Below are 25,000 nucleotides of genomic sequence, written 5' to 3' on the forward strand. Positions count from 1 at the left end.
AAGGCCCCCTGCTCGTGGAGGGGCTCAAAAGTCAGCCTTCCGAACACACTGCACTTGAGCCTTTATCGCCACTACCTGCTACACTCTATTCCAGTATTTGGAAGCTACACCGAGATGGGTAAGCTGCTGTTGGTGCCGTCAGGTCCAGTTGTTGCTGAATCTATAGGAAATGACAGCCAGGTATGCCAGTGAAAAGGTCGAGTGTTTCCTCTCCAATGTGTGCTGGAGGTTGAAGTTGAACACAGCACAGCATTAACGAGCACCTGAGTCAAGGCATTGGACTCTGGGACTATCCATTTCCTGCACCATCGGCCAAAGAGCTGTGTCTGGGAACAGCCACCCAGTGCTGGGCAACCCCATACTTACCTGGCAGGGGAGACACCATGATCAAGAAGGTGGTTCACCCAGGGCGAGGCTCAGCCATTGCACTCTGGTTGTGCTGACCCCTGCAAATTCCCCAAACGTGGGAATCTTGACTGCATAATTTTTGCTGGTGGGATACTGCGTCCGCGCTCTCCCCCGATGACGTAGTTGTAAGCAAAGGTCAGCCGCCCAAAGTTCCGCCTTGTGTGCCCATCTCCAGGCTTCTCACGTGCTCGCAGAGCGACATCCCCTGTCTTTCCAAGTTGCTGGGAATGGGATGGTTGTGGGTGTTGTCTTTTAGCTCTAAGGAAATGTCATGCTCCCTTTCCCGGCTCTTTGTAGGAGAACTGGATTGTTGGAGATGGATCCATGGCCATCATGCCAAGGGTTAATACTTTGGCGCTTGTTCCGTCCACTCCTGTACATTGACCTGATATTGAAGCGATGCCAGGAGCAGCTCACCATTTCAGAAGCCCGGAGGAGCTGGGAAACGGCCCGGCAGTTTGTACTGCTCGGTGTGACACAGAGCTGCTTTGCTCATGCACTCACATCTACCACTAAACCTTGGAGGTGTGCCACAGCCTCAGCGATTGATAGAAAACTGCAGCACACAACCAACAGTAAGAATGCGCTTCCAAACATGCAGTCAAATGTGGGCGGTTGATTGGCCGGCAAACCAAAAACGTTGAAGAAAGGCTGTCCCAAGGTGGCCGGCCGGGCCGACCGAGACTGTGGTGACTCCGGCGGATAGACTCCTTGGCTGCTCTCAAGGAGAGGGGCTATGTCGACTCTGGTTTTTCTTCAAAATGCACAAGTCTTTCGCCTTTTACTAAAGACTTCCGTGGAGAGGAACGTCCGAGAGTTTAAGTTATTTTTGGTGGGCTTTGCTGTATGGCTGCGCCCTTTGAGTGTGTCAAATGTCAAGCAGCTGTCCGTCACGGCTCAGAGGTGCGCTTAGATCACCTGGGGGCGGAGGTGATCGGCAGCAGCCTTTGTTATGCGCACTTCAGAAACATGGCACCACAACAAGTAACTTGTGCGCCAAGATCTTGAGTTGGCCCAAGACACTGGCGGGCCATCGCTTCTCGGCCTTTTGGCTAAGATCAAGTGTAGTATCTGTTTTTATCAGTTTAATATCTGATATGTCCTCTATATGGGGATTAAATATTAAATGCATTTTTGAGCATTGGGCGGTGAAACCTGGGGCTTGCTCTCTTCACTCCTTGCATTGACCTGGTATTGCAGTGCCACCAGGAACGGTGCACCGTTCTCTTTTTTTCTGTGAAAACCAAAGCAAGGCTGAAACTGGAAGGACATTAACGTGTGCCCGTGCGTCAACGTAATTGCAAGCCCACGTTTCTTGTAAGGAAGCAGCAGTGTAAAAGCGTGCTGCAGTGTAAAAGCTTACAGCACCTGGTATTCCCAGGCAGTCTCCCATCCAAGTACTAACCAGGCCCGACCCTGCTTAGCTTCCGAGATCAGACGAGATCGGGCGTGCTCAGGGTGGTGTGGCCGTAAGCCGACGGGCAGGTGACACAGACTCCTTTTACAGACCAGGCAAGGCCCCCTGCTCGTGGAGGGGCTCAAAAGTCAGCCTTCCGAACACACTGCACTTGAGCCTTTATCGCCACTACCTGCTACACTCTATTCCAGTATTTGGAAGCTACACCGAGATGGGTAAGCTGCTGTTGGTGCCGTCAGGTCCAGTTGTTGCTGAATCTATAGGAAATGACAGCCAGGTATGCCAGTGAAAAGGTCGAGTGTTTCCTCTCCAATGTGTGCTGGAGGTTGAAGTTGAACACAGCACAGCATTAACGAGCACCTGAGTCAAGGCATTGGACTCTGGGACTATCCATTTCCTGCACCATCGGCCAAAGAGCTGTGTCTGGGAACAGACACCCAGTGCTGGGCAAGTGCACCTCATACTTACCTGGCAGGGGAGACACCATGATCAAGAAGGTGGTTCACCCAGGGCGAGGCTCAGCCATTGCACTCTGGTTGTGCTGACCCCTGCAAATTCCCCAAACGTGGGAATCTTGACTGCATAATTTTTGCTGGTGGGGTACTGCGTCCGCGCTCTCCCCCGATGACGTAGTTGTAAGCAAAGGTCAGCCGCCCAAAGTTCCGCCTTGTGTGCCCATCTCCAGGCTTCTCACGTGCTCGCAGAGCGACATCCCCTGTCTTTCCAAGTTGCTGGGAATGGGATGGTTGTGGGTGTTGTCTTTTATCTCTAAGGAAATGTCATGCTCCCTTTCCCGGCTCTTTGTAGGAGAACTGGATTGTTGGAGATGGATCCATGGCCATCATGCCAAGGGTTAATACTTTGGCGCTTGATCCGTCCACTCCTGTACATTGACCTGATATTGAAGCGATGCCAGGAGCAGCTCACCATTTCAGAAGCCCGGAGGAGCTGGGAAACGGCCCGGCAGTTTGTACTGCTCGGTGTGACACAGAGCTGCTTTGCTCATGCACTCACATCTACCACTAAACCTTGGAGGTGTGCCCGGGAGCGAGGAATGTGCCACAGCCTCAGCGATTGATAGAAAACTGCAGCACACAACCAACAGTAAGAATGCGCTTCCAAACATGCAGTCAAATGTGGGCGGTTGATTGGCCGGCAAACCAAAAACGTTGAAGAAAGGCTGTCCCAAGGTGGCCGGCCGGGCCGACCGAGACTGTGGTGACTCCGGCGGATAGACTCCTTGGCTGCTCTCAAGGAGAGGGGCTATGTCGACTCTGGTTTTTCTTCAAAATGCACAAGTCTTTCGCCTTTTACTAAAGACTTCCGTGGAGAGGAATGTCCGAGAGTTTAAGTTATTTTTGGTGGGCTTTGCTGTATGGCTGCGCCCTTTGAGTGTGTCAAATGTCAAGCAGCTGTCCGTCACGGCTCAGAGGTGCGCTTAGATCACCTGGGGGCGGAGGTGATCGGCAGCAGCCTTTGTTATGCGCACTTCAGAAACATGGCACCACAACAAGTAACTTGTGCGCCAAGATCTTGAGTTGGCCCAAGACACTGGCGGGCCATCGCTTCTCGGCCTTTTGGCTAAGATCAAGTGTAGTATCTGTTTTTATCAGTTTAATATCTGATATGTCCTCTATATGGGGATTAAATATTAAATGCATTTTTGAGCATTGGGCGGTGAAACCTGGGGCTTGCTCTCTTCACTCCTTGCATTGACCTGGTATTGCAGTGCCACCAGGAACGGTGCACCGTTCTCTTTTTTTCTGTGAAAACCAAAGCAAGGCTGAAACTGGAAGGACATTAACGTGTGCCCGTGCGTCAACGTAATTGCAAGCCCACGTTTCTTGTAAGGAAGCAGCAGTGTAAAAGCGTGCTGCAGTGTAAAAGTGTGCTGCAGTGTAAAAGCTTACAGCACCTGGTATTCCCAGGCAGTCTCCCATCCAAGTACTAACCAGGCCCGACCCTGCTTAGCTTCCGAGATCAGACGAGATCGGGCGTGCTCAGGGTGGTGTGGCCGTAAGCCGACGGGCAGGTGACACAGACTCCTTTTATAGACCAGGCAAGGCCCCCTGCTCGTGGAGGGGCTCAAAAGTCAGCCTTCCGAACACACTGCACTTGAGCCTTTATCGCCACTACCTGCTACACTCTATTCCAGTATTTGGAAGCTACACCGAGATGGGTAAGCTGCTGTTGGTGCCGTCAGGTCCAGTTGTTGCTGAATCTATAGGAAATGACAGCCAGGTATGCCAGTGAAAAGGTCGAGTGTTTCCTCTCCAATGTGTGCTGGAGGTTGAAGTTGAACACAGCACAGCATTAACGAGCACCTGAGTCAAGGCATTGGACTCTGGGACTATCCATTTCCTGCACCATCGGCCAAAGAGCTGTGTCTGGGAACAGCCACCCAGTGCTGGGCAAGTACACCTCATACTTACCTGGCAGGGGAGACACCATGATCAAGAAGGTGGTTCACCCAGGGCGAGGCTCAGCCATTGCACTCTGGTTGTGCTGACCCCTGCAAATTCCCCAAACGTGGGAATCTTGACTGCATAATTTTTGCTGGTGGGGTACTGCGTCCGCGCTCTCCCCCGATGACGTAGTTGTAAGCAAAGGTCAGCCGCCCAAAGTTCCGCCTTGTGTGCCCATCTCCAGGCTTCTCACGTGCTCGCAGAGCGACATCCCCAGTCTTTCCAAGTTGCTGGGAATGGGATGGGCATTTGTGTGTGTGCGTGTGCATTTGGACTATCTGGGTATCTCATAGGACTACTGGAATTAAGCTAAGTATCACTTCTGTAGGTCTTTCTTATTTGGTTGCTATTTCAATAATTGCTGTTGTATGTAGCTGGTTGCTTGACTTTTGTGACTTTTGACTTGTCTGTTTAATTAAGGTGAAAGTTTTGTAAAGATATTTTGTCTGCTAGGTCAAAGAGAAAGTTGTTATTGTTGCTGCTTTGACCAAGTTTCTATTGAGCCATCACCATCACCAGGTGAGAAGTTTCACTGGCAAAGGGGAGTGGCCAACACAGCTGTAACTAATCAGCACCTAATCAGGTGTCTTTGAAAAAGCAGCACTGACTTTGAAGCGGCAGCTTCAGCGGCAGACTCTTCAGACGAAGACTCAGGAAGACAAAGACAAAGGAGTCTAAACCGGAGTAAAGACTCAGGAAGACAAAGACAAAGGAGTCTAAACCGGAGTCTAACAAGGAGGCTAACGAGGCTAAGTACCTGTCTGCAAGTGTTTTCGACCTTTCACATATGTGCCTTTTTTCCATTCCTGTTCATGTCTCTTCTCATAGATACTACAAACCTCACAATCACTCACAGCATCACCGTAACCTGTCCTCACTTATCTATCCCACCCGCTCCACACACATCCAACACCTTGTCGCAGGGGGCCTGTGGAACTGCCAGTCAGCTACCCGCAAGACTGAGTTCATTTCCGGCTTTGCTACTGAGCAATGCCTGGACTTCCTTGCTCTCACTGAGACTTGGATAACACCCTCCAACACAGCCACCCCTGCAGCTCTCTCCTCCGCCCACTCCTTCTCCCACACACCCAGATCCACTGGAAGAGGTGGTGGGACAGGTCTGCTCATCAACCCCAACTGGACTTTCACTCTTTACCCACTGCCACACTTCTCTTCACAGTCGTTTGAATTTCATGCTGTAACTGTAACTCACCCAGTCAAACTAATCATTATTGTCATCTACCGTCCACCAGGCCCATTGGGACACTTCTTGGAGGAACTAGATGTCCTCCTCTCAAACGTCCCAGAAAATGGCCCACCACTTGTTCTTCTTGGTGACTTCAACATCCAGTCAGAGAAGTCATCCGATCTACTATTTCTACTTTCGTCTCTTTCTCTCTCACTTGCTCCTTCTCCACCAACTCACAAAGCTGGCAACCACCTTGACCTCATCTTCACCAGAAACTGCTCCACCTCCGACCTCACGGTAACTCCACTTCATGTCTCTGATCATTTCTTCATTTCCTACTCTCTCCCACTCTCCCAATCTGATGATCTCATCTCATCAGATACTGCACTTGTCCGTCGCAACATTCGCTCTCTCTCTCCCTCCTCTCTCTCCTCAACTGTTCTATCAGCACTTCCTTCAGCTGACTCCTTCTCCCTCATGCATCCCAACTCTGCCACAGACACATTCCTCTGTACTCTGTCCTCCTCTCTTGACTCTCTCTGTCCTCTTACTTCACGGCGGGTTCATAAGTCCTCCCCAGCCCCGTGGTTGTCGGACTCAGTGCGTACTGAGAGAGCCACGATACGGGCAGCAGAAAGGAAATGGAGGAAATCAAAACTCCCTGACGACCTGCTTTCCTATCACTCTCTTCTCTCCACCCTCACTGCCTCTATCTCTGCAGCCAAACAATCTTTCTATCAGACTAAAATTCAATCCTCTTTCTCTAACCCCAAAAAACTTTTCTCGATCTTCTCTAACCTCCTCTTCTTCCTTTTCTCTCCAAAACTCTGGAGCGTGCTATCTTTAATCAACTCTCCTCCTACCTTCACCGGAACAACCTTCTTGATCCTCTTCAGTCTGGTTTTAAAGCAGGTCACTCGACCGAAACTGCACTCCTTGCTGTCACTGAGCAACTCCACACTGCCAGGGCTGCCTCTCTCTCCTCTGTGCTCATCCTCTTGGACCTTTCTGCAGCGTTTGACACAGTTAACCACCAGATCCTTATTTCCTCCCTTCAAGAACTAGGTGTCTCAGGATCTGCACTTACCCTACTCTCGTCCTATCTTCAAAACCGAACATACAGAGTAACCTGGAGAGGATCTGTGTCGGAACCCTGTCCTCTAGCTACTGGGGTCCCTCAGGGTTCTGTCTTGGGCCCTCTCCTCTTCTCTCTATACACCAACTCTCTTGGTTCTGTTATTCTCTCTCATGGTTTTTCCTATCACAGCTACGCCGACGACACCCAACTCATCCTCTCTTTTCCCAGCTCCGACACAAATGTAGCGGAACGGATCTCCGCTTGTCTGACCGACATCTCTCAGTGGATGTCTGACCATCACCTGAAACTCAATCTCAACAAGACTGAGTTTCTTTTTCTCCCAGGAAAGGGCTCTCCCACCACAGACCTAACCATCACCCTCGACAACTCTGTGGTAACTCCGTCTCATACCGCAAGGAACCTGGGTGTGACACTTGATGACCATCTCTCCCTCACTGCCAACATTGCTGCAACAGCTCGATCCTGCAGATACATGTTGTACAACATCAGAAGGATACGGCCTCTTCTAACCCAGAAGGCGGCACAGGTTCTGGTCCAGGCTCTTGTCATCTCACGCTTGGATTACTGCAACTCCCTCCTGGCTGGTCTCCCTGCGTGTGCCATACGACCCCTGCAACTCATCCAGAATGCAGCAGCTCGACTGATCTTCAACTTACCAAAATTCTCCCACACTACACCTCTCCTCCGCTCCCTTCACTGGCTTCCTGTAGCTGCTCGCATCCGCTTCAAGACTCTAGTGCTTGCGTTCCATGCTACAAACGGATCCGGTCCAGCCTACATCCAGGACATGATCAAAACCTACACCCCAGCCCGCCCACTTCGCTCTGCATCGACAAACCGGCTCGCTGCCCCCTCACTGAGAGGATCGCAGAGGCATTTACAGAACTCGAGACTGTTCACTGTCCTCGCTCCCAAATGGTGGAACGAGCTCCCCATCGACATCCGGACAGCGGAAAGCCGCCACATCTTCCGCCGCCGACTAAAAACACATTTCTTCCGACTCTATCTCGACTAAGACGATAATGATGACGACAAAAAAAAAAAAAAAAAAAAATATATATATATATATATATCGCACTTATGACTAGCACTTCATAGTTTGATTTACTTGAAGCTCTTACTTACTTCTAGCTCTTATTTGTACCCAAATGTTTAAATGCACTTATTGTAAGTCGCTTTGGATAAAAGCGTCTGCTAAATGACATGTAATGTAATGTAATGTAATGGAGGGTTGTGGGTGTTGTCTTTTAGCTCTAAGGAAATGTCATGCTCCCTTTCCCGGCTCTTTGTAGGAGAACTGGATTGTTGGAGATGGATCCATGGCCATCATGCCAAGGGTTAATACTTTGGCGCTTGGTCCGTCCACTCCTGTACATTGACCTGATATTGAAGCGATGCCAGGAGCAGCTCACCATTTCAGAAGCCCGGAGGAGCTGGGAAACGGCCCGGCAGTTTGTACTGCTCGGTGTGACACAGAGCTGCTTTGCTCATGCACTCACATCTACCACTAAACCTTGGAGGTGTGCCACAGCCTCAGCGATTGATAGAAAACTGCAGCACACAACCAACAGTAAGAATGCGCTTCCAAACATGCAGTCAAATGTGGGCGGTTGATTGGCCGGCAAACCAAAAACGTTGAAGAAAGGCTGTCCCAAGGTGGCCGGCCGGGCCGACCGAGACTGTGGTGACTCCGGCGGATAGACTCCTTGGCTGCTCTCAAGGAGAGGGTCTATGTCGACTCTGGTTTTTCTTCAAAATGCACAAGTCTTTCGCCTTTTACTAAAGACTTCCGTGGAGAGGAACGTCCGAGAGTTTAAGTTATTTTTGGTGGGCTATGCTGTATGGCTGCGCCCTTTGAGTGTGTCAAATGTCAAGCAGCTGTCCGTCACGGCTCAGAGGTGTGCTTAGATCACCTGGGGGCGGAGGTGATCGGCAGCAGCCTTTGTTATGCGCACTTCAGAAACATGGCACCACAACAAGTAACTTGTGCGCCAAGATCTTGAGTTGGCCCCAGACACTGGCGGGCCATCGCTTCTCGGCCTTTTGGCTAAGATCAAGTGTAGTATCTGTTCTTATCAGTTTAATATCTGATATGTCCTCTATATGGGGATTAAATATTAAATGCATTTTTGAGCATTGGGCGGTGAAACCTGGGGCTTGCTCTCTTCACTCCTTGCATTGACCTGGTATTGCAGTGCCACCAGGAACGGTGCACCGTTCTCTTTTTTTCTGTGAAAACCAAAGCAAGGCTGAAACTGGAAGGACATTAACGTGTGCCCGTGCGTCAACGTGTAATTGCAAGCCCACGTTTCTTGTAAGGAAGCAGCAGTGTAAAAGCGTGCTGCAGTGTAAAAGCTTACAGCACCTGGTATTACCAGGCAGTCTCCCATCCAAGAACTAACCAGGCCCGACCCTGCTTAGCTTCCGAGATCAGACGAGATCGGGCGTGCTCAGGGTGGTGTGGCCGTAAGCCGACGGGCAGGTGACACAGACTCCTTTTATAGACCAGGCAAGGCCCCCTGCTCGTGGAGGGGCTCAAAAGTCAGCCTTCCGAACACACTGCACTTGAGCCTTTATCGCCACTACCTGCTACACTCTATTCCAGTATTTGGAAGCTACACCGAGATGGGTAAGCTGCTGTTGGTGCCGTCAGGTCCAGTTGTTGCTGAATCTATAGGAAATGACAGCCAGGTATGCCAGTGAAAAGGTCGAGTGTTTCCTCTCCAATGTGTGCTGGAGGTTGAAGTTGAACACAGCACAGCATTAACGAGCACCTGAGTCAAGGCATTCGACTCTGGGACTATCCATTTCCTGCACCATCGGCCAAAGAGCTGTGTCTGGGAACAGCCACCCAGTGCTGGGCAAGTGCACCTCATACTTACCTGGCAGGGGAGACACCATGATCAAGAAGGTGGTTCACCCAGGGCGAGGCTCAGCCATTGCACTCTGGTTGTGCTGACCCCTGCAAATTCCCCAAACGTGGGAATCTTGACTGCATAATTTTTGCTGGTGGGGTACTGCGTCCGCGCTCTCCCCCGATGACGTAGTTGTAAGCAAAGGTCAGCCGCCCAAAGTTCCGCCTTGTGTGCCCATCTCCAGGCTTCTCACGTGCTCGCAGAGCGACATCCCCTGTCTTTCCAAGTTGCTGGGAATGGGATGGTTGTGGGTGTTGTCTTTTAGCTCTAAGGAAATGTCATGCTCCCTTTCCCGGCTCTTTGTAGGAGAACTGGATTGTTGGAGATGGATCCATGGCCATCATGCCAAGGGTTAATACTTTGGCGCTTGGTCCGTCCACTCCTGTACATTGACCTGATATTGAAGCGATGCCAGGAGCAGCTCACCATTTCAGAAGCCCGGAGGAGCTGGGAAACGGCCCGGCAGTTTGTACTGCTCGGTGTGACACAGAGCTGCTTTGCTCATGCACTCACATCTACCACTAAACCTTGGAGGTGTGCCACAGCCTCAGCGATTGATAGAAAACTGCAGCACACAACCAACAGTAAGAATGCGCTTCCAAACATGCAGTCAAATGTGGGCGGTTGATTGGCCGGCAAACCAAAAACGTTGAAGAAAGGCTGTCCCAAGGTGGCCGGCCGGGCCGACCGAGACTGTGGTGACTCCGGCGGATAGACTCGTTGGCTGCTCTCAAGGAGAGGGTCTATGTCGACTCTGGTTTTTCTTCAAAATGCACAAGTCTTTCGCCTTTTACTAAAGACTTCCGTGGAGAGGAACGTCCGAGAGTTTAAGTTATTTTTGGTGGGCTTTGCTGTATGGCTGCGCCCTTTGAGTGTGTCAAATGTCAAGCAGCTGTCCGTCACGGCTCAGAGGTGCGCTTAGATCACCTGGGGGCGGAGGTGATCGGCAGCAGCCTTTGTTATGCGCACTTCAGAAACATGGCACCACAACAAGTAACTTGTGCGCCAAGATCTTGAGTTGGCCCCAGACACTGGCGGGCCATCGCTTCTCGGCCTTTTGGCTAAGATCAAGTGTAGTATCTGTTCTTATCAGTTTAATATCTGATATGTCCTCTATATGGGGATTAAATATTAAATGCATTTTTGAGCATTGGGCGGTGAAACCTGGGGCTTGCTCTCTTCACTCCTTGCATTGACCTGGTATTGCAGTGCCACCAGGAACGGTGCACCGTTCTCTTTTTTTCTGTGAAAACCAAAGCAAGGCTGAAACTGGAAGGACATTAACGTGTGCCCGTGCGTCAACGTGTAATTGCAAGCCCACGTTTCTTGTAAGGAAGCAGCAGTGTAAAAGCGTGCTGCAGTGTAAAAGCTTACAGCACCTGGTATTACCAGGCAGTCTCCCATCCAAGAACTAACCAGGCCCGACCCTGCTTAGCTTCCGAGATCAGACGAGATCGGGCGTGCTCAGGGTGGTGTGGCCGTAAGCCGACGGGCAGGTGACACAGACTCCTTTTATAGACCAGGCAAGGCCCCCTGCTCGTGGAGGGGCTCAAAAGTCAGCCTTCCGAACACACTGCACTTGAGCCTTTATCGCCACTACCTGCTACACTCTATTCCAGTATTTGGAAGCTACACCGAGATGGGTAAGCTGCTGTTGGTGCCGTCAGGTCCAGTTGTTGCTGAATCTATAGGAAATGACAGCCAGGTATGCCAGTGAAAAGGTCGAGTGTTTCCTCTCCAATGTGTGCTGGAGGTTGAAGTTGAACACAGCACAGCATTAACGAGCACCTGAGTCAAGGCATTCGACTCTGGGACTATCCATTTCCTGCACCATCGGCCAAAGAGCTGTGTCTGGGAACAGCCACCCAGTGCTGGGCAAGTGCACCTCATACTTACCTGGCAGGGGAGACACCATGATCAAGAAGGTGGTTCACCCAGGGCGAGGCTCAGCCATTGCACTCTGGTTGTGCTGACCCCTGCAAATTCCCCAAACGTGGGAATCTTGACTGCATAATTTTTGCTGGTGGGGTACTGCGTCCGCGCTCTCCCCCGATGACGTAGTTGTAAGCAAAGGTCAGCCGCCCAAAGTTCCGCCTTGTGTGCCCATCTCCAGGCTTCTCACGTGCTCGCAGAGCGACATCCCCTGTCTTTCCAAGTTGCTGGGAATGGGATGGTTGTGGGTGTTGTCTTTTAGCTCTAAGGAAATGTCATGCTCCCTTTCCCGGCTCTTTGTAGGAGAACTGGATTGTTGGAGATGGATCCATGGCCATCATGCCAAGGGTTAATACTTTGGCGCTTGGTCCGTCCACTCCTGTACATTGACCTGATATTGAAGCGATGCCAGGAGCAGCTCACCATTTCAGAAGCCCGGAGGAGCTGGGAAACGGCCCGGCAGTTTGTACTGCTCGGTGTGACACAGAGCTGCTTTGCTCATGCACTCACATCTACCACTAAACCTTGGAGGTGTGCCACAGCCTCAGCGATTGATAGAAAACTGCAGCACACAACCAACAGTAAGAATGCGCTTCCAAACATGCAGTCAAATGTGGGCGGTTGATTGGCCGGCAAACCAAAAACGTTGAAGAAAGGCTGTCCCAAGGTGGCCGGCCGGGCCGACCGAGACTGTGGTGACTCCGGCGGATAGACTCGTTGGCTGCTCTCAAGGAGAGGGTCTATGTCGACTCTGGTTTTTCTTCAAAATGCACAAGTCTTTCGCCTTTTACTAAAGACTTCCGTGGAGAGGAACGTCCGAGAGTTTAAGTTATTTTTGGTGGGCTATGCTGTATGGCTGCGCCCTTTGAGTGTGTCAAATGTCAAGCAGCTGTCCGTCACGGCTCAGAGGTGCGCTTAGATCACCTGGGGGCGGAGGTGATCGGCAGCAGCCTTTGTTATGCGCACTTCAGAAACATGGCACCACAACAAGTAACTTGTGCGCCAAGATCTTGAGTTGGCCCCAGACACTGGCGGGCCATCGCTTCTCGGCCTTTTGGCTAAGATCAAGTGTAGTATCTGTTCTTATCAGTTTAATATCTGATATGTCCTCTATATGGGGATTAAATATTAAATGCATTTTTGAGCATTGGGCGGTGAAACCTGGGGCTTGCTCTCTTCACTCCTTGCATTGACCTGGTATTGCAGTGCCACCAGGAACGGTGCACCGTTCTCTTTTTTTCTGTGAAAACCAAAGCAAGGCTGAAACTGGAAGGACATTAACGTGTGCCCGTGCGTCAACGTGTAATTGCAAGCCCACGTTTCTTGTAAGGAAGCAGCAGTGTAAAAGCGTGCTGCAGTGTAAAAGCTTACAGCACCTGGTATTACCAGGCAGTCTCCCATCCAAGAACTAACCAGGCCCGACCCTGCTTAGCTTCCGAGATCAGACGAGATCGGGCGTGCTCAGGGTGGTGTGGCCGTAAGCCGACGGGCAGGTGACACAGACTCCTTTTATAGACCAGGCAAGGCCCCCTGCTCGTGGAGGGGCTCAAAAGTCAGCCTTCCGAACACACTGCACTTGAGCCTTTATCGCCACTACCTGCTACACTCTATTCCAGTATTTGGAAGCTACACCGAGATGGGTAAGCTGCTGTTGGTGCCGTCAGGTCCAGTTGTTGCTGAATCTATAGGAAATGACAGCCAGGTATGCCAGTGAAAAGGTCGAGTGTTTCCTCTCCAATGTGTGCTGGAGGTTGAAGTTGAACACAGCACAGCATTAACGAGCACCTGAGTCAAGGCATTGGACTCTGGGACTATCCATTTCCTGCACCATCGGCCAAAGAGCTGTGTCTGGGAACAGCCACCCAGTGCTGGGCAAGTGCACCTCATACTTACCTGGCAGGGGAGACACCATGATCAAGAAGGTGGTTCACCCAGGGCGAGGCTCAGCCATTGCACTCTGGTTGTGCTGACCCCTGCAAATTCCCCAAACGTGGGAATCTTGACTGCATAATTTTTGCTGGTGGGGTACTGCGTCCGCGCTCTCCCCCGATGACGTAGTTGTAAGCAAAGGTCAGCCGCCCAAAGTTCCGCCTTGTGTGCCCATCTCCAGGCTTCTCACGTGCTCGCAGAGCGACATCCCCTGTCTTTCCAAGTTGCTGGGAATGGGATGGTTGTGGGTGTTGTCTTTTAGCTCTAAGGAAATGTCATGCTCCCTTTCCCGGCTCTTTGTAGGAGAACTGGATTGTTGGAGATGGATCCATGGCCATCATGCCAAGGGTTAATACTTTGGCGCTTGGTCCGTCCACTCCTGTACATTGACCTGATATTGAAGCGATGCCAGGAGCAGCTCACCATTTCAGAAGCCCGGAGGAGCTGGGAAACGGCCCGGCAGTTTGTACTGCTCGGTGTGACACAGAGCTGCTTTGCTCATGCACTCACATCTACCACTAAACCTTGGAGGTGTGCCACAGCCTCAGCGATTGATAGAAAACTGCAGCACACAACCAACAGTAAGAATGCGCTTCCAAACATGCAGTCAAATGTGGGCGGTTGATTGGCCGGCAAACCAAAAACGTTGAAGAAAGGCTGTCCCAAGGTGGCCGGCCGGGCCGACCGAGACTGTGGTGACTCCGGCGGATAGACTCGTTGGCTGCTCTCAAGGAGAGGGTCTATGTCGACTCTGGTTTTTCTTCAAAATGCACAAGTCTTTCGCCTTTTACTAAAGACTTCCGTGGAGAGGAACGTCCGAGAGTTTAAGTTATTTTTGGTGGGCTTTGCTGTATGGCTGCGCCCTTTGAGTGTGTCAAATGTCAAGCAGCTGTCCGTCACGGCTCAGAGGTGCGCTTAGATCACCTGGGGGCGGAGGTGATCGGCAGCAGCCTTTGTTATGCGCACTTCAGAAACATGGCACCACAACAAGTAACTTGTGCGCCAAGATCTTGAGTTGGCCCCAGACACTGGCGGGCCATCGCTTCTCGGCCTTTTGGCTAAGATCAAGTGTAGTATCTGTTCTTATCAGTTTAATATCTGATATGTCCTCTATATGGGGATTATATATTAAATGCATTTTTGAGCATTGGGCGGTGAAACCTGGGGCTTGCTCTCTTCACTCCTTGCATTGACCTGGTATTGCAGTGCCACCAGGAACGGTGCACCGTTCTCTTTTTTTCTGTGAAAACCAAAGCAAGGCTGAAACTGGAAGGACATTAACGTGTGCCCGTGCGTCAACGTGTAATTGCAAGCCCACGTTTCTTGTAAGGAAGCAGCAGTGTAAAAGCGTGCTGCAGTGTAAAAGCTTACAGCACCTGGTATTACCAGGCAGTCTCCCATCCAAGAACTAACCAGGCCCGACCCTGCTTAGCTTCCGAGATCAGACGAGATCGGGCGTGCTCAGGGTGGTGTGGCCGTAAGCCGACGGGCAGGTGACACAGACTCCTTTTATAGACCAGGCAAGGCCCCCTGCTCGTGGAGGGGCTCAAAAGTCAGCCTTCCGAACACACTGCACTTGAGCCTTTATCGCCACTACCTGCTACACTCTATTCCAGTATTTGGAAGCTACACCGAGATGGGTAAGCTGCTGTTGGTGCCGTCAGGTCCAGTTGTTGCTGAATCTATAGGAAATGACAGCCAGGTATGCCAGTGAAAAGGTCGAGTGTTTCCTCTCCAATGTGTGCTGGAGGTTGAAGTTGAACACAGCACAGCATTAACGAGCACCTGAGTCAAGGCATTCGACTCTGGGACTATCCATTTCCTGCACCATCGGCCAAAGAGCTGTGTCTGGGAACAGCCACCCAGTGCTGGGCAAGTGCACCTCATACTTACCTGGCAGGGGAGACACCATGATCAAGAAGGTGGTTCACCCAGGGCGAGGCTCAGCCATTGCACTCTGGTTGTGCTGACCCCTGCAAATTCCCCAAACGTGGGAATCTTGACTGCATAATTTTTGCTGGTGGGGTACTGCGTCCGCGCTCTCCCCCGATGACGTAGTTGTAAGCAAAGGTCAGCCGCCCAAAGTTCCGCCTTGTGTGCCCATCTCCAGGCTTCTCACGTGCTCGCAGAGCGACATCCCCTGTCTTTCCAAGTTGCTGGGAATGGGATGGTTGTGGGTGTTGTCTTTTAGCTCTAAGGAAATGTCATGCTCCCTTTCCCGGCTCTTTGTAGGAGAACTGGATTGTTGGAGATGGATCCATGGCCATCATGCCAAGGGTTAATACTTTGGCGCTTGGTCCGTCCACTCCTGTACATTGACCTGATATTGAAGCGATGCCAGGAGCAGCTCACCATTTCAGAAGCCCGGAGGAGCTGGGAAACGGCCCGGCAGTTTGTACTGCTCGGTGTGACACAGAGCTGCTTTGCTCATGCACTCACATCTACCACTAAACCTTGGAGGTGTGCCACAGCCTCAGCGATTGATAGAAAACTGCAGCACACAACCAACAGTAAGAATGCGCTTCCAAACATGCAGTCAAATGTGGGCGGTTGATTGGCCGGCAAACCAAAAACGTTGAAGAAAGGCTGTCCCAAGGTGGCCGGCCGGGCCGACCGAGACTGTGGTGACTCCGGCGGATAGACTCGTTGGCTGCTCTCAAGGAGAGGGTCTATGTCGACTCTGGTTTTTCTTCAAAATGCACAAGTCTTTCGCCTTTTACTAAAGACTTCCGTGGAGAGGAACGTCCGAGAGTTTAACTTATTTTTGGTGGGCTTTGCTGTATGGCTGCGCCCTTTGAGTGTGTCAAATGTCAAGCAGCTGTCCGTCACGGCTCAGAGGTGCGCTTAGATCACCTGGGGGCGGAGGTGATCGGCAGCAGCCTTTGTTATGCGCACTTCAGAAACATGGCACCACAACAAGTAACTTGTGCGCCAAGATCTTGAGTTGGCCCCAGACACTGGCGGGCCATCGCTTCTCGGCCTTTTGGCTAAGATCAAGTGTAGTATCTGTTCTTATCAGTTTAATATCTGATATGTCCTCTATATGGGGATTAAATATTAAATGCATTTTTGAGCATTGGGCGGTGAAACCTGGGGCTTGCTCTCTTCACTCCTTGCATTGACCTGGTATTGCAGTGCCACCAGGAACGGTGCACCGTTCTGTTTTTTTCTGTGAAAACCAAAGCAAGGCTGAAACTGGAAGGACATTAACGTGTGCCCGTGCGTCAACGTGTAATTGCAAGCCCACGTTTCTTGTAAGGAAGCAGCAGTGTAAAAGCGTGCTGCAGTGTAAAAGCTTACAGCACCTGGTATTACCAGGCAGTCTCCCATCCAAGAACTAACCAGGCCCGACCCTGCTTAGCTTCCGAGATCAGACGAGATCGGGCGTGCTCAGGGTGGTGTGGCCGTAAGCCGACGGGCAGGTGACACAGACTCCTTTTATAGACCAGGCAAGGCCCCCTGCTCGTGGAGGGGCTCAAAAGTCAGCCTTCCGAACACACTGCACTTGAGCCTTTATCGCCACTACCTGCTACACTCTATTCCAGTATTTGGAAGCTACACCGAGATGGGTAAGCTGCTGTTGGTGCCGTCAGGTCCAGTTGTTGCTGAATCTATAGGAAATGACAGCCAGGTATGCCAGTGAAAAGGTCGAGTGTTTCCTCTCCAATGTGTGCTGGAGGTTGAAGTTGAACACAGCACAGCATTAACGAGCACCTGAGTCAAGGCATTCGACTCTGGGACTATCCATTTCCTGCACCATCGGCCAAAGAGCTGTGTCTGGGAACAGCCACCCAGTGCTGGGCAAGTGCACCTCATACTTACCTGGCAGGGGAGACACCATGATCAAGAAGGTGGTTCACCCAGGGCGAGGCTCAGCCATTGCACTCTGGTTGTGCTGACCCCTGCAAATTCCCCAAACGTGGGAATCTTGACTGCATAATTTTTGCTGGTGGGGTACTGCGTCCGCGCTCTCCCCCGATGACGTAGTTGTAAGCAAAGGTCAGCCGCCCAAAGTTCCGCCTTGTGTGCCCATCTCCAGGCTTCTCACGTGCTCGCAGAGCGACATCCCCTGTCTTTCCAAGTTGCTGGGAATGGGATGGTTGTGGGTGTTGTCTTTTAGCTCTAAGGAAATGTCATGCTCCCTTTCCCGGCTCTTTGTAGGAGAACTGGATTGTTGGAGATGGATCCATGGCCATCATGCCAAGGGTTAATACTTTGGCGCTTGGTCCGTCCACTCCTGTACATTGACCTGATATTGAAGCGATGCCAGGAGCAGCTCACCATTTCAGAAGCCCGGAGGAGCTGGGAAACGGCCCGGCAGTTTGTACTGCTCGGTGTGACACAGAGCTGCTTTGCTCATGCACTCACATCTACCACTAAACCTTGGAGGTGTGCCACAGCCTCAGCGATTGATAGAAAACTGCAGCACACAACCAACAGTAAGAATGCGCTTCCAAACATGCAGTCAAATGTGGGCGGTTGATTGGCCGGCAAACCAAAAACGTTGAAGAAAGGCTGTCCCAAGGTGGCCGGCCGGGCCGACCGAGACTGTGGTGACTCCGGCGGATAGACTCGTTGGCTGCTCTCAAGGAGAGGGTCTATGTCGACTCTGGTTTTTCTTCAAAATGCACAAGTCTTTCGCCTTTTACTAAAGACTTCCGTGGAGAGGAACGTCCGAGAGTTTAACTTATTTTTGGTGGGCTTTGCTGTATGGCTGCGCCCTTTGAGTGTGTCAAATGTCAAGCAGCTGTCCGTCACGGCTCAGAGGTGCGCTTAGATCACCTGGGGGCGGAGGTGATCGGCAGCAGCCTTTGTTATGCGCACTTCAGAAACATGGCACCACAACAAGTAACTTGTGCGCCAAGATCTTGAGTTGGCCCCAGACACTGGCGGGCCATCGCTTCTCGGCCTTTTGGCTAAGATCAAGTGTAGTATCTGTTCTTATCAGTTTAATATCTGATATGTCCTCTATATGGGGATTAAATATTAAATGCATTTTTGAGCATTGGGCGGTGAAACCTGGGGCTTGCTCTCTTCACTCCTTGCATTGACCTGGTATTGCAGTGCCACCAGGAACGGTGCACCGTTCTCTTTTTTTCTGTGAAAACCAAAGCAAGGCTGAAACTGGAAGGACATTAACGTGTGCCCGTGCGTCAACGTGTAATTGCAAGCCCACGTTTCTTGTAAGGAAGCAGCAGTGTAAAAGCTTACAGCACCTGGTATTACCAGGCAGTCTCCCATCCAAGAACTAACCAGGCCCGACCCTGCTTAGCTTCCGAGATCAGACGAGATCGGGCGTGCTCAGGGTGGTGTGGCCGTAAGCCGACGGGCAGGTGACACAGACTCCTTTTATAGACCAGGCAAGGCCCCCTGCTCGTGGAGGGGCTCAAAAGTCAGCCTTCCGAACACACTGCACTTGAGCCTTTATCGCCACTACCTGCTACACTCTATTCCAGTATTTGGAAGCTACACCGAGATGGGTAAGCTGCTGTTGGTGCCGTCAGGTCCAGTTGTTGCTGAATCTATAGGAAATGACAGCCAGGTATGCCAGTGAAAAGGTCGAGTGTTTCCTCTCCAATGTGTGCTGGAGGTTGAAGTTGAACACAGCACAGCATTAACGAGCACCTGAGTCAAGGCATTCGACTCTGGGACTATCCATTTCCTGCACCATCGGCCAAAGAGCTGTGTCTGGGAACAGCCACCCAGTGCTGGGCAAGTGCACCTCATACTTACCTGGCAGGGGAGACACCATGATCAAGAAGGTGGTTCACCCAGGGCGAGGCTCAGCCATTGCACTCTGGTTGTGCTGACCCCTGCAAATTCCCCAAACGTGGGAATCTTGACTGCATAATTTTTGCTGGTGGGGTACTGCGTCCGCGCTCTCCCCCGATGACGTAGTTGTAAGCAAAGGTCAGCCGCCCAAAGTTCCGCCTTGTGTGCCCATCTCCAGGCTTCTCACGTGCTCGCAGAGCGACATCCCCTGTCTTTCCAAGTTGCTGGGAATGGGATGGTTGTGGGTGTTGTCTTTTAGCTCTAAGGAAATGTCATGCTCCCTTTCCCGGCTCTTTGTAGGAGAACTGGATTGTTGGAGATGGATCCATGGCCATCATGCCAAGGGTTAATACTTTGGCGCTTGGTCCGTCCACTCCTGTACATTGACCTGATATTGAAGCGATGCCAGGAGCAGCTCACCATTTCAGAAGCCCGGAGGAGCTGGGAAACGGCCCGGCAGTTTGTACTGCTCGGTGTGACACAGAGCTGCTTTGCTCATGCACTCACATCTACCACTAAACCTTGGAGGTGTGCCACAGCCTCAGCGATTGATAGAAAACTGCAGCACACAACCAACAGTAAGAATGCGCTTCCAAACATGCAGTCAAATGTGGGCGGTTGATTGGCCGGCAAACCAAAAACGTTGAAGAAAGGCTGTCCCAAGGTGGCCGGCCGGGCCGACCGAGACTGTGGTGACTCCGGCGGATAGACTCGTTGGCTGCTCTCAAGGAGAGGGTCTATGTCGACTCTGGTTTTTCTTCAAAATGCACAAGTCTTTCGCCTTTTACTAAAGACTTCCGTGGAGAGGAACGTCCGAGAGTTTAACTTATTTTTGGTGGGCTTTGCTGTATGGCTGCGCCCTTTGAGTGTGTCAAATGTCAAGCAGCTGTCCGTCACGGCTCAGAGGTGCGCTTAGATCACCTGGGGGCGGAGGTGATCGGCAGCAGCCTTTGTTATGCGCACTTCAGAAACATGGCACCACAACAAGTAACTTGTGCGCCAAGATCTTGAGTTGGCCCCAGACACTGGCGGGCCATCGCTTCTCGGCCTTTTGGCTAAGATCAAGTGTAGTATCTGTTCTTATCAGTTTAATATCTGATATGTCCTCTATATGGGGATTAAATATTAAATGCATTTTTGAGCATTGGGCGGTGAAACCTGGGGCTTGCTCTCTTCACTCCTTGCATTGACCTGGTATTGCAGTGCCACCAGGAACGGTGCACCGTTCTCTTTTTTTCTGTGAAAACCAAAGCAAGGCTGAAACTGGAAGGACATTAACGTGTGCCCGTGCGTCAACGTGTAATTGCAAGCCCACGTTTCTTGTAAGGAAGCAGCAGTGTAAAAGCGTGCTGCAGTGTAAAAGCTTACAGCACCTGGTATTACCAGGCAGTCTCCCATCCAAGAACTAACCAGGCCCGACCCTGCTTAGCTTCCGAGATCAGACGAGATCGGGCGTGCTCAGGGTGGTGTGGCCGTAAGCCGACGGGCAGGTGACACAGACTCCTTTTATAGACCAGGCAAGGCCCCCTGCTCGTGGAGGGGCTCAAAAGTCAGCCTTCCGAACACACTGCACTTGAGCCTTTATCGCCACTACCTGCTACACTCTATTCCAGTATTTGGAAGCTACACCGAGATGGGTAAGCTGCTGTTGGTGCCGTCAGGTCCAGTTGTTGCTGAATCTATAGGAAATGACAGCCAGGTATGCCAGTGAAAAGGTCGAGTGTTTCCTCTCCAATGTGTGCTGGAGGTTGAAGTTGAACACAGCACAGCATTAACGAGCACCTGAGTCAAGGCATTGGACTCTGGGACTATCCATTTCCTGCACCATCGGCCAAAGAGCTGTGTCTGGGAACAGCCACCCAGTGCTGGGCAACCCCATACTTACCTGGCAGGGGAGACACCATGATCAAGAAGGTGGTTCACCCAGGGCGAGGCTCAGCCATTGCACTCTGGTTGTGCTGACCCCTGCAAATTCCCCAAACGTGGGAATCTTGACTGCATAATTTTTGCTGGTGGGGTACTGCGTCCGCGCTCTCCCCCGATGACGTAGTTGTAAGCAAAGGTCAGCCGCCCAAAGTTCCGCCTTGTGTGCCCATCTCCAGGCTTCTCACGTGCTCGCAGAGCGACATCCCCTGTCTTTCCAAGTTGCTGGGAATGGGATGGTTGTGGGTGTTGTCTTTTAGCTCTAAGGAAATGTCATGCTCCCTTTCCCGGCTCTTTGTAGGAGAACTGGATTGTTGGAGATGGATCCATGGCCATCATGCCAAGGGTTAATACTTTGGCGCTTGGTCCGTCCACTCCTGTACATTGACCTGATATTGAAGCGATGCCAGGAGCAGCTCACCATTTCAGAAGCCCGGAGGAGCTGGGAAACGGCCCGGCAGTTTGTACTGCTCGGTGTGACACAGAGCTGCTTTGCTCATGCACTCACATCTACCACTAAACCTTGGAGGTGTGCCACAGCCTCAGCGATTGATAGAAAACTGCAGCACACAACCAACAGTAAGAATGCGCTTCCAAACATGCAGTCAAATGTGGGCGGTTGATTGGCCGGCAAACCAAAAACGTTGAAGAAAGGCTGTCCCAAGGTGGCCGGCCGGGCCGACCGAGACTGTGGTGACTCCGGCGGATAGACTCGTTGGCTGCTCTCAAGGAGAGGGTCTATGTCGACTCTGGTTTTTCTTCAAAATGCACAAGTCTTTCGCCTTTTACTAAAGACTTCCGTGGAGAGGAACGTCCGAGAGTTTAACTTATTTTTGGTGGGCTTTGCTGTATGGCTGCGCCCTTTGAGTGTGTCAAATGTCAAGCAGCTGTCCGTCACGGCTCAGAGGTGCGCTTAGATCACCTGGGGGCGGAGGTGATCGGCAGCAGCCTTTGTTATGCGCACTTCAGAAACATGGCACCACAACAAGTAACTTGTGCGCCAAGATCTTGAGTTGGCCCCAGACACTGGCGGGCCATCGCTTCTCGGCCTTTTGGCTAAGATCAAGTGTAGTATCTGTTCTTATCAGTTTAATATCTGATATGTCCTCTATATGGGGATTAAATATTAAATGCATTTTTGAGCATTGGGCGGTGAAACCTGGGGCTTGCTCTCTTCACTCCTTGCATTGACCTGGTATTGCAGTGCCACCAGGAACGGTGCACCGTTCTCTTTTTTTCTGTGAAAACCAAAGCAAGGCTGAAACTGGAAGGACATTAACGTGTGCCCGTGCGTCAACGTGTAATTGCAAGCCCACGTTTCTTGTAAGGAAGCAGCAGTGTAAAAGCGTGCTGCAGTGTAAAAGCTTACAGCACCTGGTATTACCAGGCAGTCTCCCATCCAAGAACTAACCAGGCCCGACCCTGCTTAGCTTCCGAGATCAGACGAGATCGGGCGTGCTCAGGGTGGTGTGGCCGTAAGCCGACGGGCAGGTGACACAGACTCCTTTTATAGACCAGGCAAGGCCCCCTGCTCGTGGAGGGGCTCAAAAGTCAGCCTTCCGAACACACTGCACTTGAGCCTTTATCGCCACTACCTGCTACACTCTATTCCAGTATTTGGAAGCTACACCGAGATGGGTAAGCTGCTGTTGGTGCCGTCAGGTCCAGTTGTTGCTGAATCTATAGGAAATGACAGCCAGGTATGCCAGTGAAAAGGTCGAGTGTTTCCTCTCCAATGTGTGCTGGAGGTTGAAGTTGAACACAGCACAGCATTAACGAGCACCTGAGTCAAGGCATTGGACTCTGGGACTATCCATTTCCTGCACCATCGGCCAAAGAGCTGTGTCTGGGAACAGCCACCCAGTGCTGGGCAAGTACACCTCATACTTACCTGGCAGGGGAGACACCATGATCAAGAAGGTGGTTCACCCAGGGCGAGGCTCAGCCATTGCACTCTGGTTGTGCTGACCCCTGCAAATTCCCCAAACGTGGGAATCTTGACTGCATAATTTTTGCTGGTGGGGTACTGCGTCCGCGCTCTCCCCCGATGACGTAGTTGTAAGCAAAGGTCAGCCGCCCAAAGTTCCGCCTTGTGTGCCCATCTCCAGGCTTCTCACGTGCTCGCAGAGCGACATCCCCTGTCTTTCCAAGTTGCTGGGAATGGGATGGTTGTGGGTGTTGTCTTTTAGCTCTAAGGAAATGTCATGCTCCCTTTCCCGGCTCTTTGTAGGAGAACTGGATTGTTGGAGATGGATCCATGGCCATCATGCCAAGGGTTAATACTTTGGCGCTTGGTCCGTCCACTCCTGTACATTGACCTGATATTGAAGCGATGCCAGGAGCAGCTCACCATTTCAGAAGCCCGGAGGAGCTGGGAAACGGCCCGGCAGTTTGTACTGCTCGGTGTGACACAGAGCTGCTTTGCTCATGCACTCACATCTACCACTAAACCTTGGAGGTGTGCCACAGCCTCAGCGATTGATAGAAAACTGCAGCACACAACCAACAGTAAGAATGCGCTTCCAAACAAATGTGGGCGGTTGATTGGCCGGCAAACCAAAAACGTTGAAGAAAGGCTGTCCCAAGGTGGCCGGCCGGGCCGACCGAGACTGTGGTGACTCCGGCGGATAGACTCGTTGGCTGCTCTCAAGGAGAGGGTCTATGTCGACTCTGGTTTTTCTTCAAAATGCACAAGTCTTTCGCCTTTTACTAAAGACTTCCGTGGAGAGGAACGTCCGAGAGTTTAACTTATTTTTGGTGGGCTTTGCTGTATGGCTGCGCCCTTTGAGTGTGTCAAATGTCAAGCAGCTGTCCGTCACGGCTCAGAGGTGCGCTTAGATCACCTGGGGGCGGAGGTGATCGGCAGCAGCCTTTGTTATGCGCACTTCAGAAACATGGCACCACAACAAGTAACTTGTGCGCCAAGATCTTGAGTTGGCCCCAGACACTGGCGGGCCATCGCTTCTCGGCCTTTTGGCTAAGATCAAGTGTAGTATCTGTTCTTATCAGTTTAATATCTGATATGTCCTCTATATGGGGATTAAATATTAAATGCATTTTTGAGCATTGGGCGGTGAAACCTGGGGCTTGCTCTCTTCACTCCTTGCATTGACCTGGTATTGCAGTGCCACCAGGAACGGTGCACCGTTCTCTTTTTTTCTGTGAAAACCAAAGCAAGGCTGAAACTGGAAGGACATTAACGTGTGCCCGTGCGTCAACGTGTAATTGCAAGCCCACGTTTCTTGTAAGGAAGCAGCAGTGTAAAAGCTTACAGCACCTGGTATTACCAGGCAGTCTCCCATCCAAGAACTAACCAGGCCCGACCCTGCTTAGCTTCCGAGATCAGACGAGATCGGGCGTGCTCAGGGTGGTGTGGCCGTAAGCCGACGGGCAGGTGACACAGACTCCTTTTATAGACCAGGCAAGGCCCCCTGCTCGTGGAGGGGCTCAAAAGTCAGCCTTCCGAACACACTGCACTTGAGCCTTTATCGCCACTACCTGCTACACTCTATTCCAGTATTTGGAAGCTACACCGAGATGGGTAAGCTGCTGTTGGTGCCGTCAGGTCCAGTTGTTGCTGAATCTATAGGAAATGACAGCCAGGTATGCCAGTGAAAAGGTCGAGTGTTTCCTCTCCAATGTGTGCTGGAGGTTGAAGTTGAACACAGCACAGCATTAACGAGCACCTGAGTCAAGGCATTGGACTCTGGGACTATCCATTTCCTGCACCATCGGCCAAAGAGCTGTGTCTGGGAACAGCCACCCAGTGCTGGGCAACCCCATACTTACCTGGCAGGGGAGACACCATGATCAAGAAGGTGGTTCACCCAGGGCGAGGCTCAGCCATTGCACTCTGGTTGTGCTGACCCCTGCAAATTCCCCAAACGTGGGAATCTTGACTGCATAATTTTTGCTGGTGGGGTACTGCGTCCGCGCTCTCCCCCGATGACG

At 51.5% G+C, this 25,000-nt stretch overlaps 45 non-coding genes across 45 annotated transcripts; 34 read left to right on the forward strand and 11 right to left on the reverse strand.

Moving 5' to 3' along the window:
- The first annotated feature begins 358 nt into the window (after positions 1-358).
- Positions 359-522, forward strand: LOC131449583 (U1 spliceosomal RNA). The gene has a single exon (XR_009234563.1). It is a non-coding gene; the product is annotated as a U1 spliceosomal RNA (small nuclear RNA).
- A 626-nt stretch (positions 523-1,148) lies between these two features.
- On the forward strand, positions 1,149-1,261 carry LOC131449785 (U5 spliceosomal RNA). The gene has a single exon (XR_009234756.1). It is a non-coding gene; the product is annotated as a U5 spliceosomal RNA (small nuclear RNA).
- A 179-nt stretch (positions 1,262-1,440) lies between these two features.
- On the forward strand, positions 1,441-1,633 carry LOC131449753 (U2 spliceosomal RNA). The gene has a single exon (XR_009234727.1). It is a non-coding gene; the product is annotated as a U2 spliceosomal RNA (small nuclear RNA).
- A 131-nt stretch (positions 1,634-1,764) lies between these two features.
- Positions 1,765-1,883, reverse strand: LOC131449433 (5S ribosomal RNA). The gene has a single exon (XR_009234422.1). It is a non-coding gene; the product is annotated as a 5S ribosomal RNA (ribosomal RNA).
- A 402-nt stretch (positions 1,884-2,285) lies between these two features.
- LOC131449441 (U1 spliceosomal RNA) lies at positions 2,286-2,449 on the forward strand. Its single transcript, XR_009234427.1, has one exon. It is a non-coding gene; the product is annotated as a U1 spliceosomal RNA (small nuclear RNA).
- A 645-nt stretch (positions 2,450-3,094) lies between these two features.
- LOC131449311 (U5 spliceosomal RNA) lies at positions 3,095-3,207 on the forward strand. Its single transcript, XR_009234303.1, has one exon. It is a non-coding gene; the product is annotated as a U5 spliceosomal RNA (small nuclear RNA).
- A 179-nt stretch (positions 3,208-3,386) lies between these two features.
- Positions 3,387-3,579, forward strand: LOC131449754 (U2 spliceosomal RNA). The gene has a single exon (XR_009234728.1). It is a non-coding gene; the product is annotated as a U2 spliceosomal RNA (small nuclear RNA).
- A 149-nt stretch (positions 3,580-3,728) lies between these two features.
- Positions 3,729-3,847, reverse strand: LOC131449445 (5S ribosomal RNA). Its single transcript, XR_009234431.1, has one exon. It is a non-coding gene; the product is annotated as a 5S ribosomal RNA (ribosomal RNA).
- A 402-nt stretch (positions 3,848-4,249) lies between these two features.
- LOC131449442 (U1 spliceosomal RNA) lies at positions 4,250-4,413 on the forward strand. Its single transcript, XR_009234428.1, has one exon. It is a non-coding gene; the product is annotated as a U1 spliceosomal RNA (small nuclear RNA).
- Positions 4,414-8,313: 3,900 nt separating this feature from the next.
- LOC131449772 (U5 spliceosomal RNA) lies at positions 8,314-8,426 on the forward strand. The gene has a single exon (XR_009234743.1). It is a non-coding gene; the product is annotated as a U5 spliceosomal RNA (small nuclear RNA).
- Positions 8,427-8,605: 179 nt separating this feature from the next.
- LOC131449607 (U2 spliceosomal RNA) lies at positions 8,606-8,798 on the forward strand. Its single transcript, XR_009234585.1, has one exon. It is a non-coding gene; the product is annotated as a U2 spliceosomal RNA (small nuclear RNA).
- Positions 8,799-8,931: 133 nt separating this feature from the next.
- LOC131449426 (5S ribosomal RNA) lies at positions 8,932-9,050 on the reverse strand. The gene has a single exon (XR_009234415.1). It is a non-coding gene; the product is annotated as a 5S ribosomal RNA (ribosomal RNA).
- Positions 9,051-9,452: 402 nt separating this feature from the next.
- LOC131449443 (U1 spliceosomal RNA) lies at positions 9,453-9,616 on the forward strand. The gene has a single exon (XR_009234429.1). It is a non-coding gene; the product is annotated as a U1 spliceosomal RNA (small nuclear RNA).
- Positions 9,617-10,242: 626 nt separating this feature from the next.
- Positions 10,243-10,355, forward strand: LOC131449786 (U5 spliceosomal RNA). Its single transcript, XR_009234757.1, has one exon. It is a non-coding gene; the product is annotated as a U5 spliceosomal RNA (small nuclear RNA).
- A 179-nt stretch (positions 10,356-10,534) lies between these two features.
- On the forward strand, positions 10,535-10,727 carry LOC131449610 (U2 spliceosomal RNA). The gene has a single exon (XR_009234587.1). It is a non-coding gene; the product is annotated as a U2 spliceosomal RNA (small nuclear RNA).
- Positions 10,728-10,860: 133 nt separating this feature from the next.
- Positions 10,861-10,979, reverse strand: LOC131449427 (5S ribosomal RNA). The gene has a single exon (XR_009234416.1). It is a non-coding gene; the product is annotated as a 5S ribosomal RNA (ribosomal RNA).
- A 402-nt stretch (positions 10,980-11,381) lies between these two features.
- Positions 11,382-11,545, forward strand: LOC131449444 (U1 spliceosomal RNA). Its single transcript, XR_009234430.1, has one exon. It is a non-coding gene; the product is annotated as a U1 spliceosomal RNA (small nuclear RNA).
- A 626-nt stretch (positions 11,546-12,171) lies between these two features.
- LOC131449773 (U5 spliceosomal RNA) lies at positions 12,172-12,284 on the forward strand. The gene has a single exon (XR_009234744.1). It is a non-coding gene; the product is annotated as a U5 spliceosomal RNA (small nuclear RNA).
- Positions 12,285-12,463: 179 nt separating this feature from the next.
- LOC131449611 (U2 spliceosomal RNA) lies at positions 12,464-12,656 on the forward strand. The gene has a single exon (XR_009234588.1). It is a non-coding gene; the product is annotated as a U2 spliceosomal RNA (small nuclear RNA).
- Positions 12,657-12,789: 133 nt separating this feature from the next.
- LOC131449428 (5S ribosomal RNA) lies at positions 12,790-12,908 on the reverse strand. The gene has a single exon (XR_009234417.1). It is a non-coding gene; the product is annotated as a 5S ribosomal RNA (ribosomal RNA).
- Positions 12,909-13,310: 402 nt separating this feature from the next.
- Positions 13,311-13,474, forward strand: LOC131449446 (U1 spliceosomal RNA). Its single transcript, XR_009234432.1, has one exon. It is a non-coding gene; the product is annotated as a U1 spliceosomal RNA (small nuclear RNA).
- Positions 13,475-14,100: 626 nt separating this feature from the next.
- On the forward strand, positions 14,101-14,213 carry LOC131449787 (U5 spliceosomal RNA). Its single transcript, XR_009234758.1, has one exon. It is a non-coding gene; the product is annotated as a U5 spliceosomal RNA (small nuclear RNA).
- A 179-nt stretch (positions 14,214-14,392) lies between these two features.
- On the forward strand, positions 14,393-14,585 carry LOC131449606 (U2 spliceosomal RNA). The gene has a single exon (XR_009234584.1). It is a non-coding gene; the product is annotated as a U2 spliceosomal RNA (small nuclear RNA).
- A 133-nt stretch (positions 14,586-14,718) lies between these two features.
- On the reverse strand, positions 14,719-14,837 carry LOC131449429 (5S ribosomal RNA). Its single transcript, XR_009234418.1, has one exon. It is a non-coding gene; the product is annotated as a 5S ribosomal RNA (ribosomal RNA).
- A 402-nt stretch (positions 14,838-15,239) lies between these two features.
- On the forward strand, positions 15,240-15,403 carry LOC131449447 (U1 spliceosomal RNA). Its single transcript, XR_009234433.1, has one exon. It is a non-coding gene; the product is annotated as a U1 spliceosomal RNA (small nuclear RNA).
- A 626-nt stretch (positions 15,404-16,029) lies between these two features.
- LOC131449763 (U5 spliceosomal RNA) lies at positions 16,030-16,142 on the forward strand. Its single transcript, XR_009234735.1, has one exon. It is a non-coding gene; the product is annotated as a U5 spliceosomal RNA (small nuclear RNA).
- A 179-nt stretch (positions 16,143-16,321) lies between these two features.
- On the forward strand, positions 16,322-16,514 carry LOC131449612 (U2 spliceosomal RNA). The gene has a single exon (XR_009234589.1). It is a non-coding gene; the product is annotated as a U2 spliceosomal RNA (small nuclear RNA).
- A 133-nt stretch (positions 16,515-16,647) lies between these two features.
- Positions 16,648-16,766, reverse strand: LOC131449430 (5S ribosomal RNA). The gene has a single exon (XR_009234419.1). It is a non-coding gene; the product is annotated as a 5S ribosomal RNA (ribosomal RNA).
- A 402-nt stretch (positions 16,767-17,168) lies between these two features.
- Positions 17,169-17,332, forward strand: LOC131449448 (U1 spliceosomal RNA). The gene has a single exon (XR_009234434.1). It is a non-coding gene; the product is annotated as a U1 spliceosomal RNA (small nuclear RNA).
- A 626-nt stretch (positions 17,333-17,958) lies between these two features.
- LOC131449764 (U5 spliceosomal RNA) lies at positions 17,959-18,071 on the forward strand. Its single transcript, XR_009234736.1, has one exon. It is a non-coding gene; the product is annotated as a U5 spliceosomal RNA (small nuclear RNA).
- Positions 18,072-18,250: 179 nt separating this feature from the next.
- On the forward strand, positions 18,251-18,443 carry LOC131449613 (U2 spliceosomal RNA). Its single transcript, XR_009234590.1, has one exon. It is a non-coding gene; the product is annotated as a U2 spliceosomal RNA (small nuclear RNA).
- A 115-nt stretch (positions 18,444-18,558) lies between these two features.
- Positions 18,559-18,677, reverse strand: LOC131449431 (5S ribosomal RNA). Its single transcript, XR_009234420.1, has one exon. It is a non-coding gene; the product is annotated as a 5S ribosomal RNA (ribosomal RNA).
- Positions 18,678-19,079: 402 nt separating this feature from the next.
- On the forward strand, positions 19,080-19,243 carry LOC131449449 (U1 spliceosomal RNA). The gene has a single exon (XR_009234435.1). It is a non-coding gene; the product is annotated as a U1 spliceosomal RNA (small nuclear RNA).
- Positions 19,244-19,869: 626 nt separating this feature from the next.
- LOC131449765 (U5 spliceosomal RNA) lies at positions 19,870-19,982 on the forward strand. The gene has a single exon (XR_009234737.1). It is a non-coding gene; the product is annotated as a U5 spliceosomal RNA (small nuclear RNA).
- A 179-nt stretch (positions 19,983-20,161) lies between these two features.
- On the forward strand, positions 20,162-20,354 carry LOC131449614 (U2 spliceosomal RNA). Its single transcript, XR_009234591.1, has one exon. It is a non-coding gene; the product is annotated as a U2 spliceosomal RNA (small nuclear RNA).
- A 133-nt stretch (positions 20,355-20,487) lies between these two features.
- LOC131449432 (5S ribosomal RNA) lies at positions 20,488-20,606 on the reverse strand. Its single transcript, XR_009234421.1, has one exon. It is a non-coding gene; the product is annotated as a 5S ribosomal RNA (ribosomal RNA).
- Positions 20,607-21,003: 397 nt separating this feature from the next.
- On the forward strand, positions 21,004-21,167 carry LOC131449450 (U1 spliceosomal RNA). Its single transcript, XR_009234436.1, has one exon. It is a non-coding gene; the product is annotated as a U1 spliceosomal RNA (small nuclear RNA).
- A 626-nt stretch (positions 21,168-21,793) lies between these two features.
- On the forward strand, positions 21,794-21,906 carry LOC131449766 (U5 spliceosomal RNA). The gene has a single exon (XR_009234738.1). It is a non-coding gene; the product is annotated as a U5 spliceosomal RNA (small nuclear RNA).
- A 179-nt stretch (positions 21,907-22,085) lies between these two features.
- LOC131449615 (U2 spliceosomal RNA) lies at positions 22,086-22,278 on the forward strand. The gene has a single exon (XR_009234592.1). It is a non-coding gene; the product is annotated as a U2 spliceosomal RNA (small nuclear RNA).
- Positions 22,279-22,411: 133 nt separating this feature from the next.
- LOC131449434 (5S ribosomal RNA) lies at positions 22,412-22,530 on the reverse strand. Its single transcript, XR_009234423.1, has one exon. It is a non-coding gene; the product is annotated as a 5S ribosomal RNA (ribosomal RNA).
- A 402-nt stretch (positions 22,531-22,932) lies between these two features.
- Positions 22,933-23,096, forward strand: LOC131449452 (U1 spliceosomal RNA). Its single transcript, XR_009234438.1, has one exon. It is a non-coding gene; the product is annotated as a U1 spliceosomal RNA (small nuclear RNA).
- A 618-nt stretch (positions 23,097-23,714) lies between these two features.
- On the forward strand, positions 23,715-23,827 carry LOC131449769 (U5 spliceosomal RNA). The gene has a single exon (XR_009234740.1). It is a non-coding gene; the product is annotated as a U5 spliceosomal RNA (small nuclear RNA).
- A 179-nt stretch (positions 23,828-24,006) lies between these two features.
- LOC131449616 (U2 spliceosomal RNA) lies at positions 24,007-24,199 on the forward strand. The gene has a single exon (XR_009234593.1). It is a non-coding gene; the product is annotated as a U2 spliceosomal RNA (small nuclear RNA).
- Positions 24,200-24,314: 115 nt separating this feature from the next.
- Positions 24,315-24,433, reverse strand: LOC131449435 (5S ribosomal RNA). The gene has a single exon (XR_009234424.1). It is a non-coding gene; the product is annotated as a 5S ribosomal RNA (ribosomal RNA).
- Positions 24,434-24,830: 397 nt separating this feature from the next.
- LOC131449453 (U1 spliceosomal RNA) lies at positions 24,831-24,994 on the forward strand. Its single transcript, XR_009234439.1, has one exon. It is a non-coding gene; the product is annotated as a U1 spliceosomal RNA (small nuclear RNA).
- Positions 24,995-25,000: the final 6 nt, after the last annotated feature.

The sequence above is a fragment of the Solea solea genome, unplaced genomic scaffold (assembly GCF_958295425.1).
Source record: "Solea solea unplaced genomic scaffold, fSolSol10.1 scaffold_25, whole genome shotgun sequence".
NCBI classification, from domain to species: domain Eukaryota; kingdom Metazoa; phylum Chordata; class Actinopteri; order Pleuronectiformes; family Soleidae; genus Solea; species Solea solea.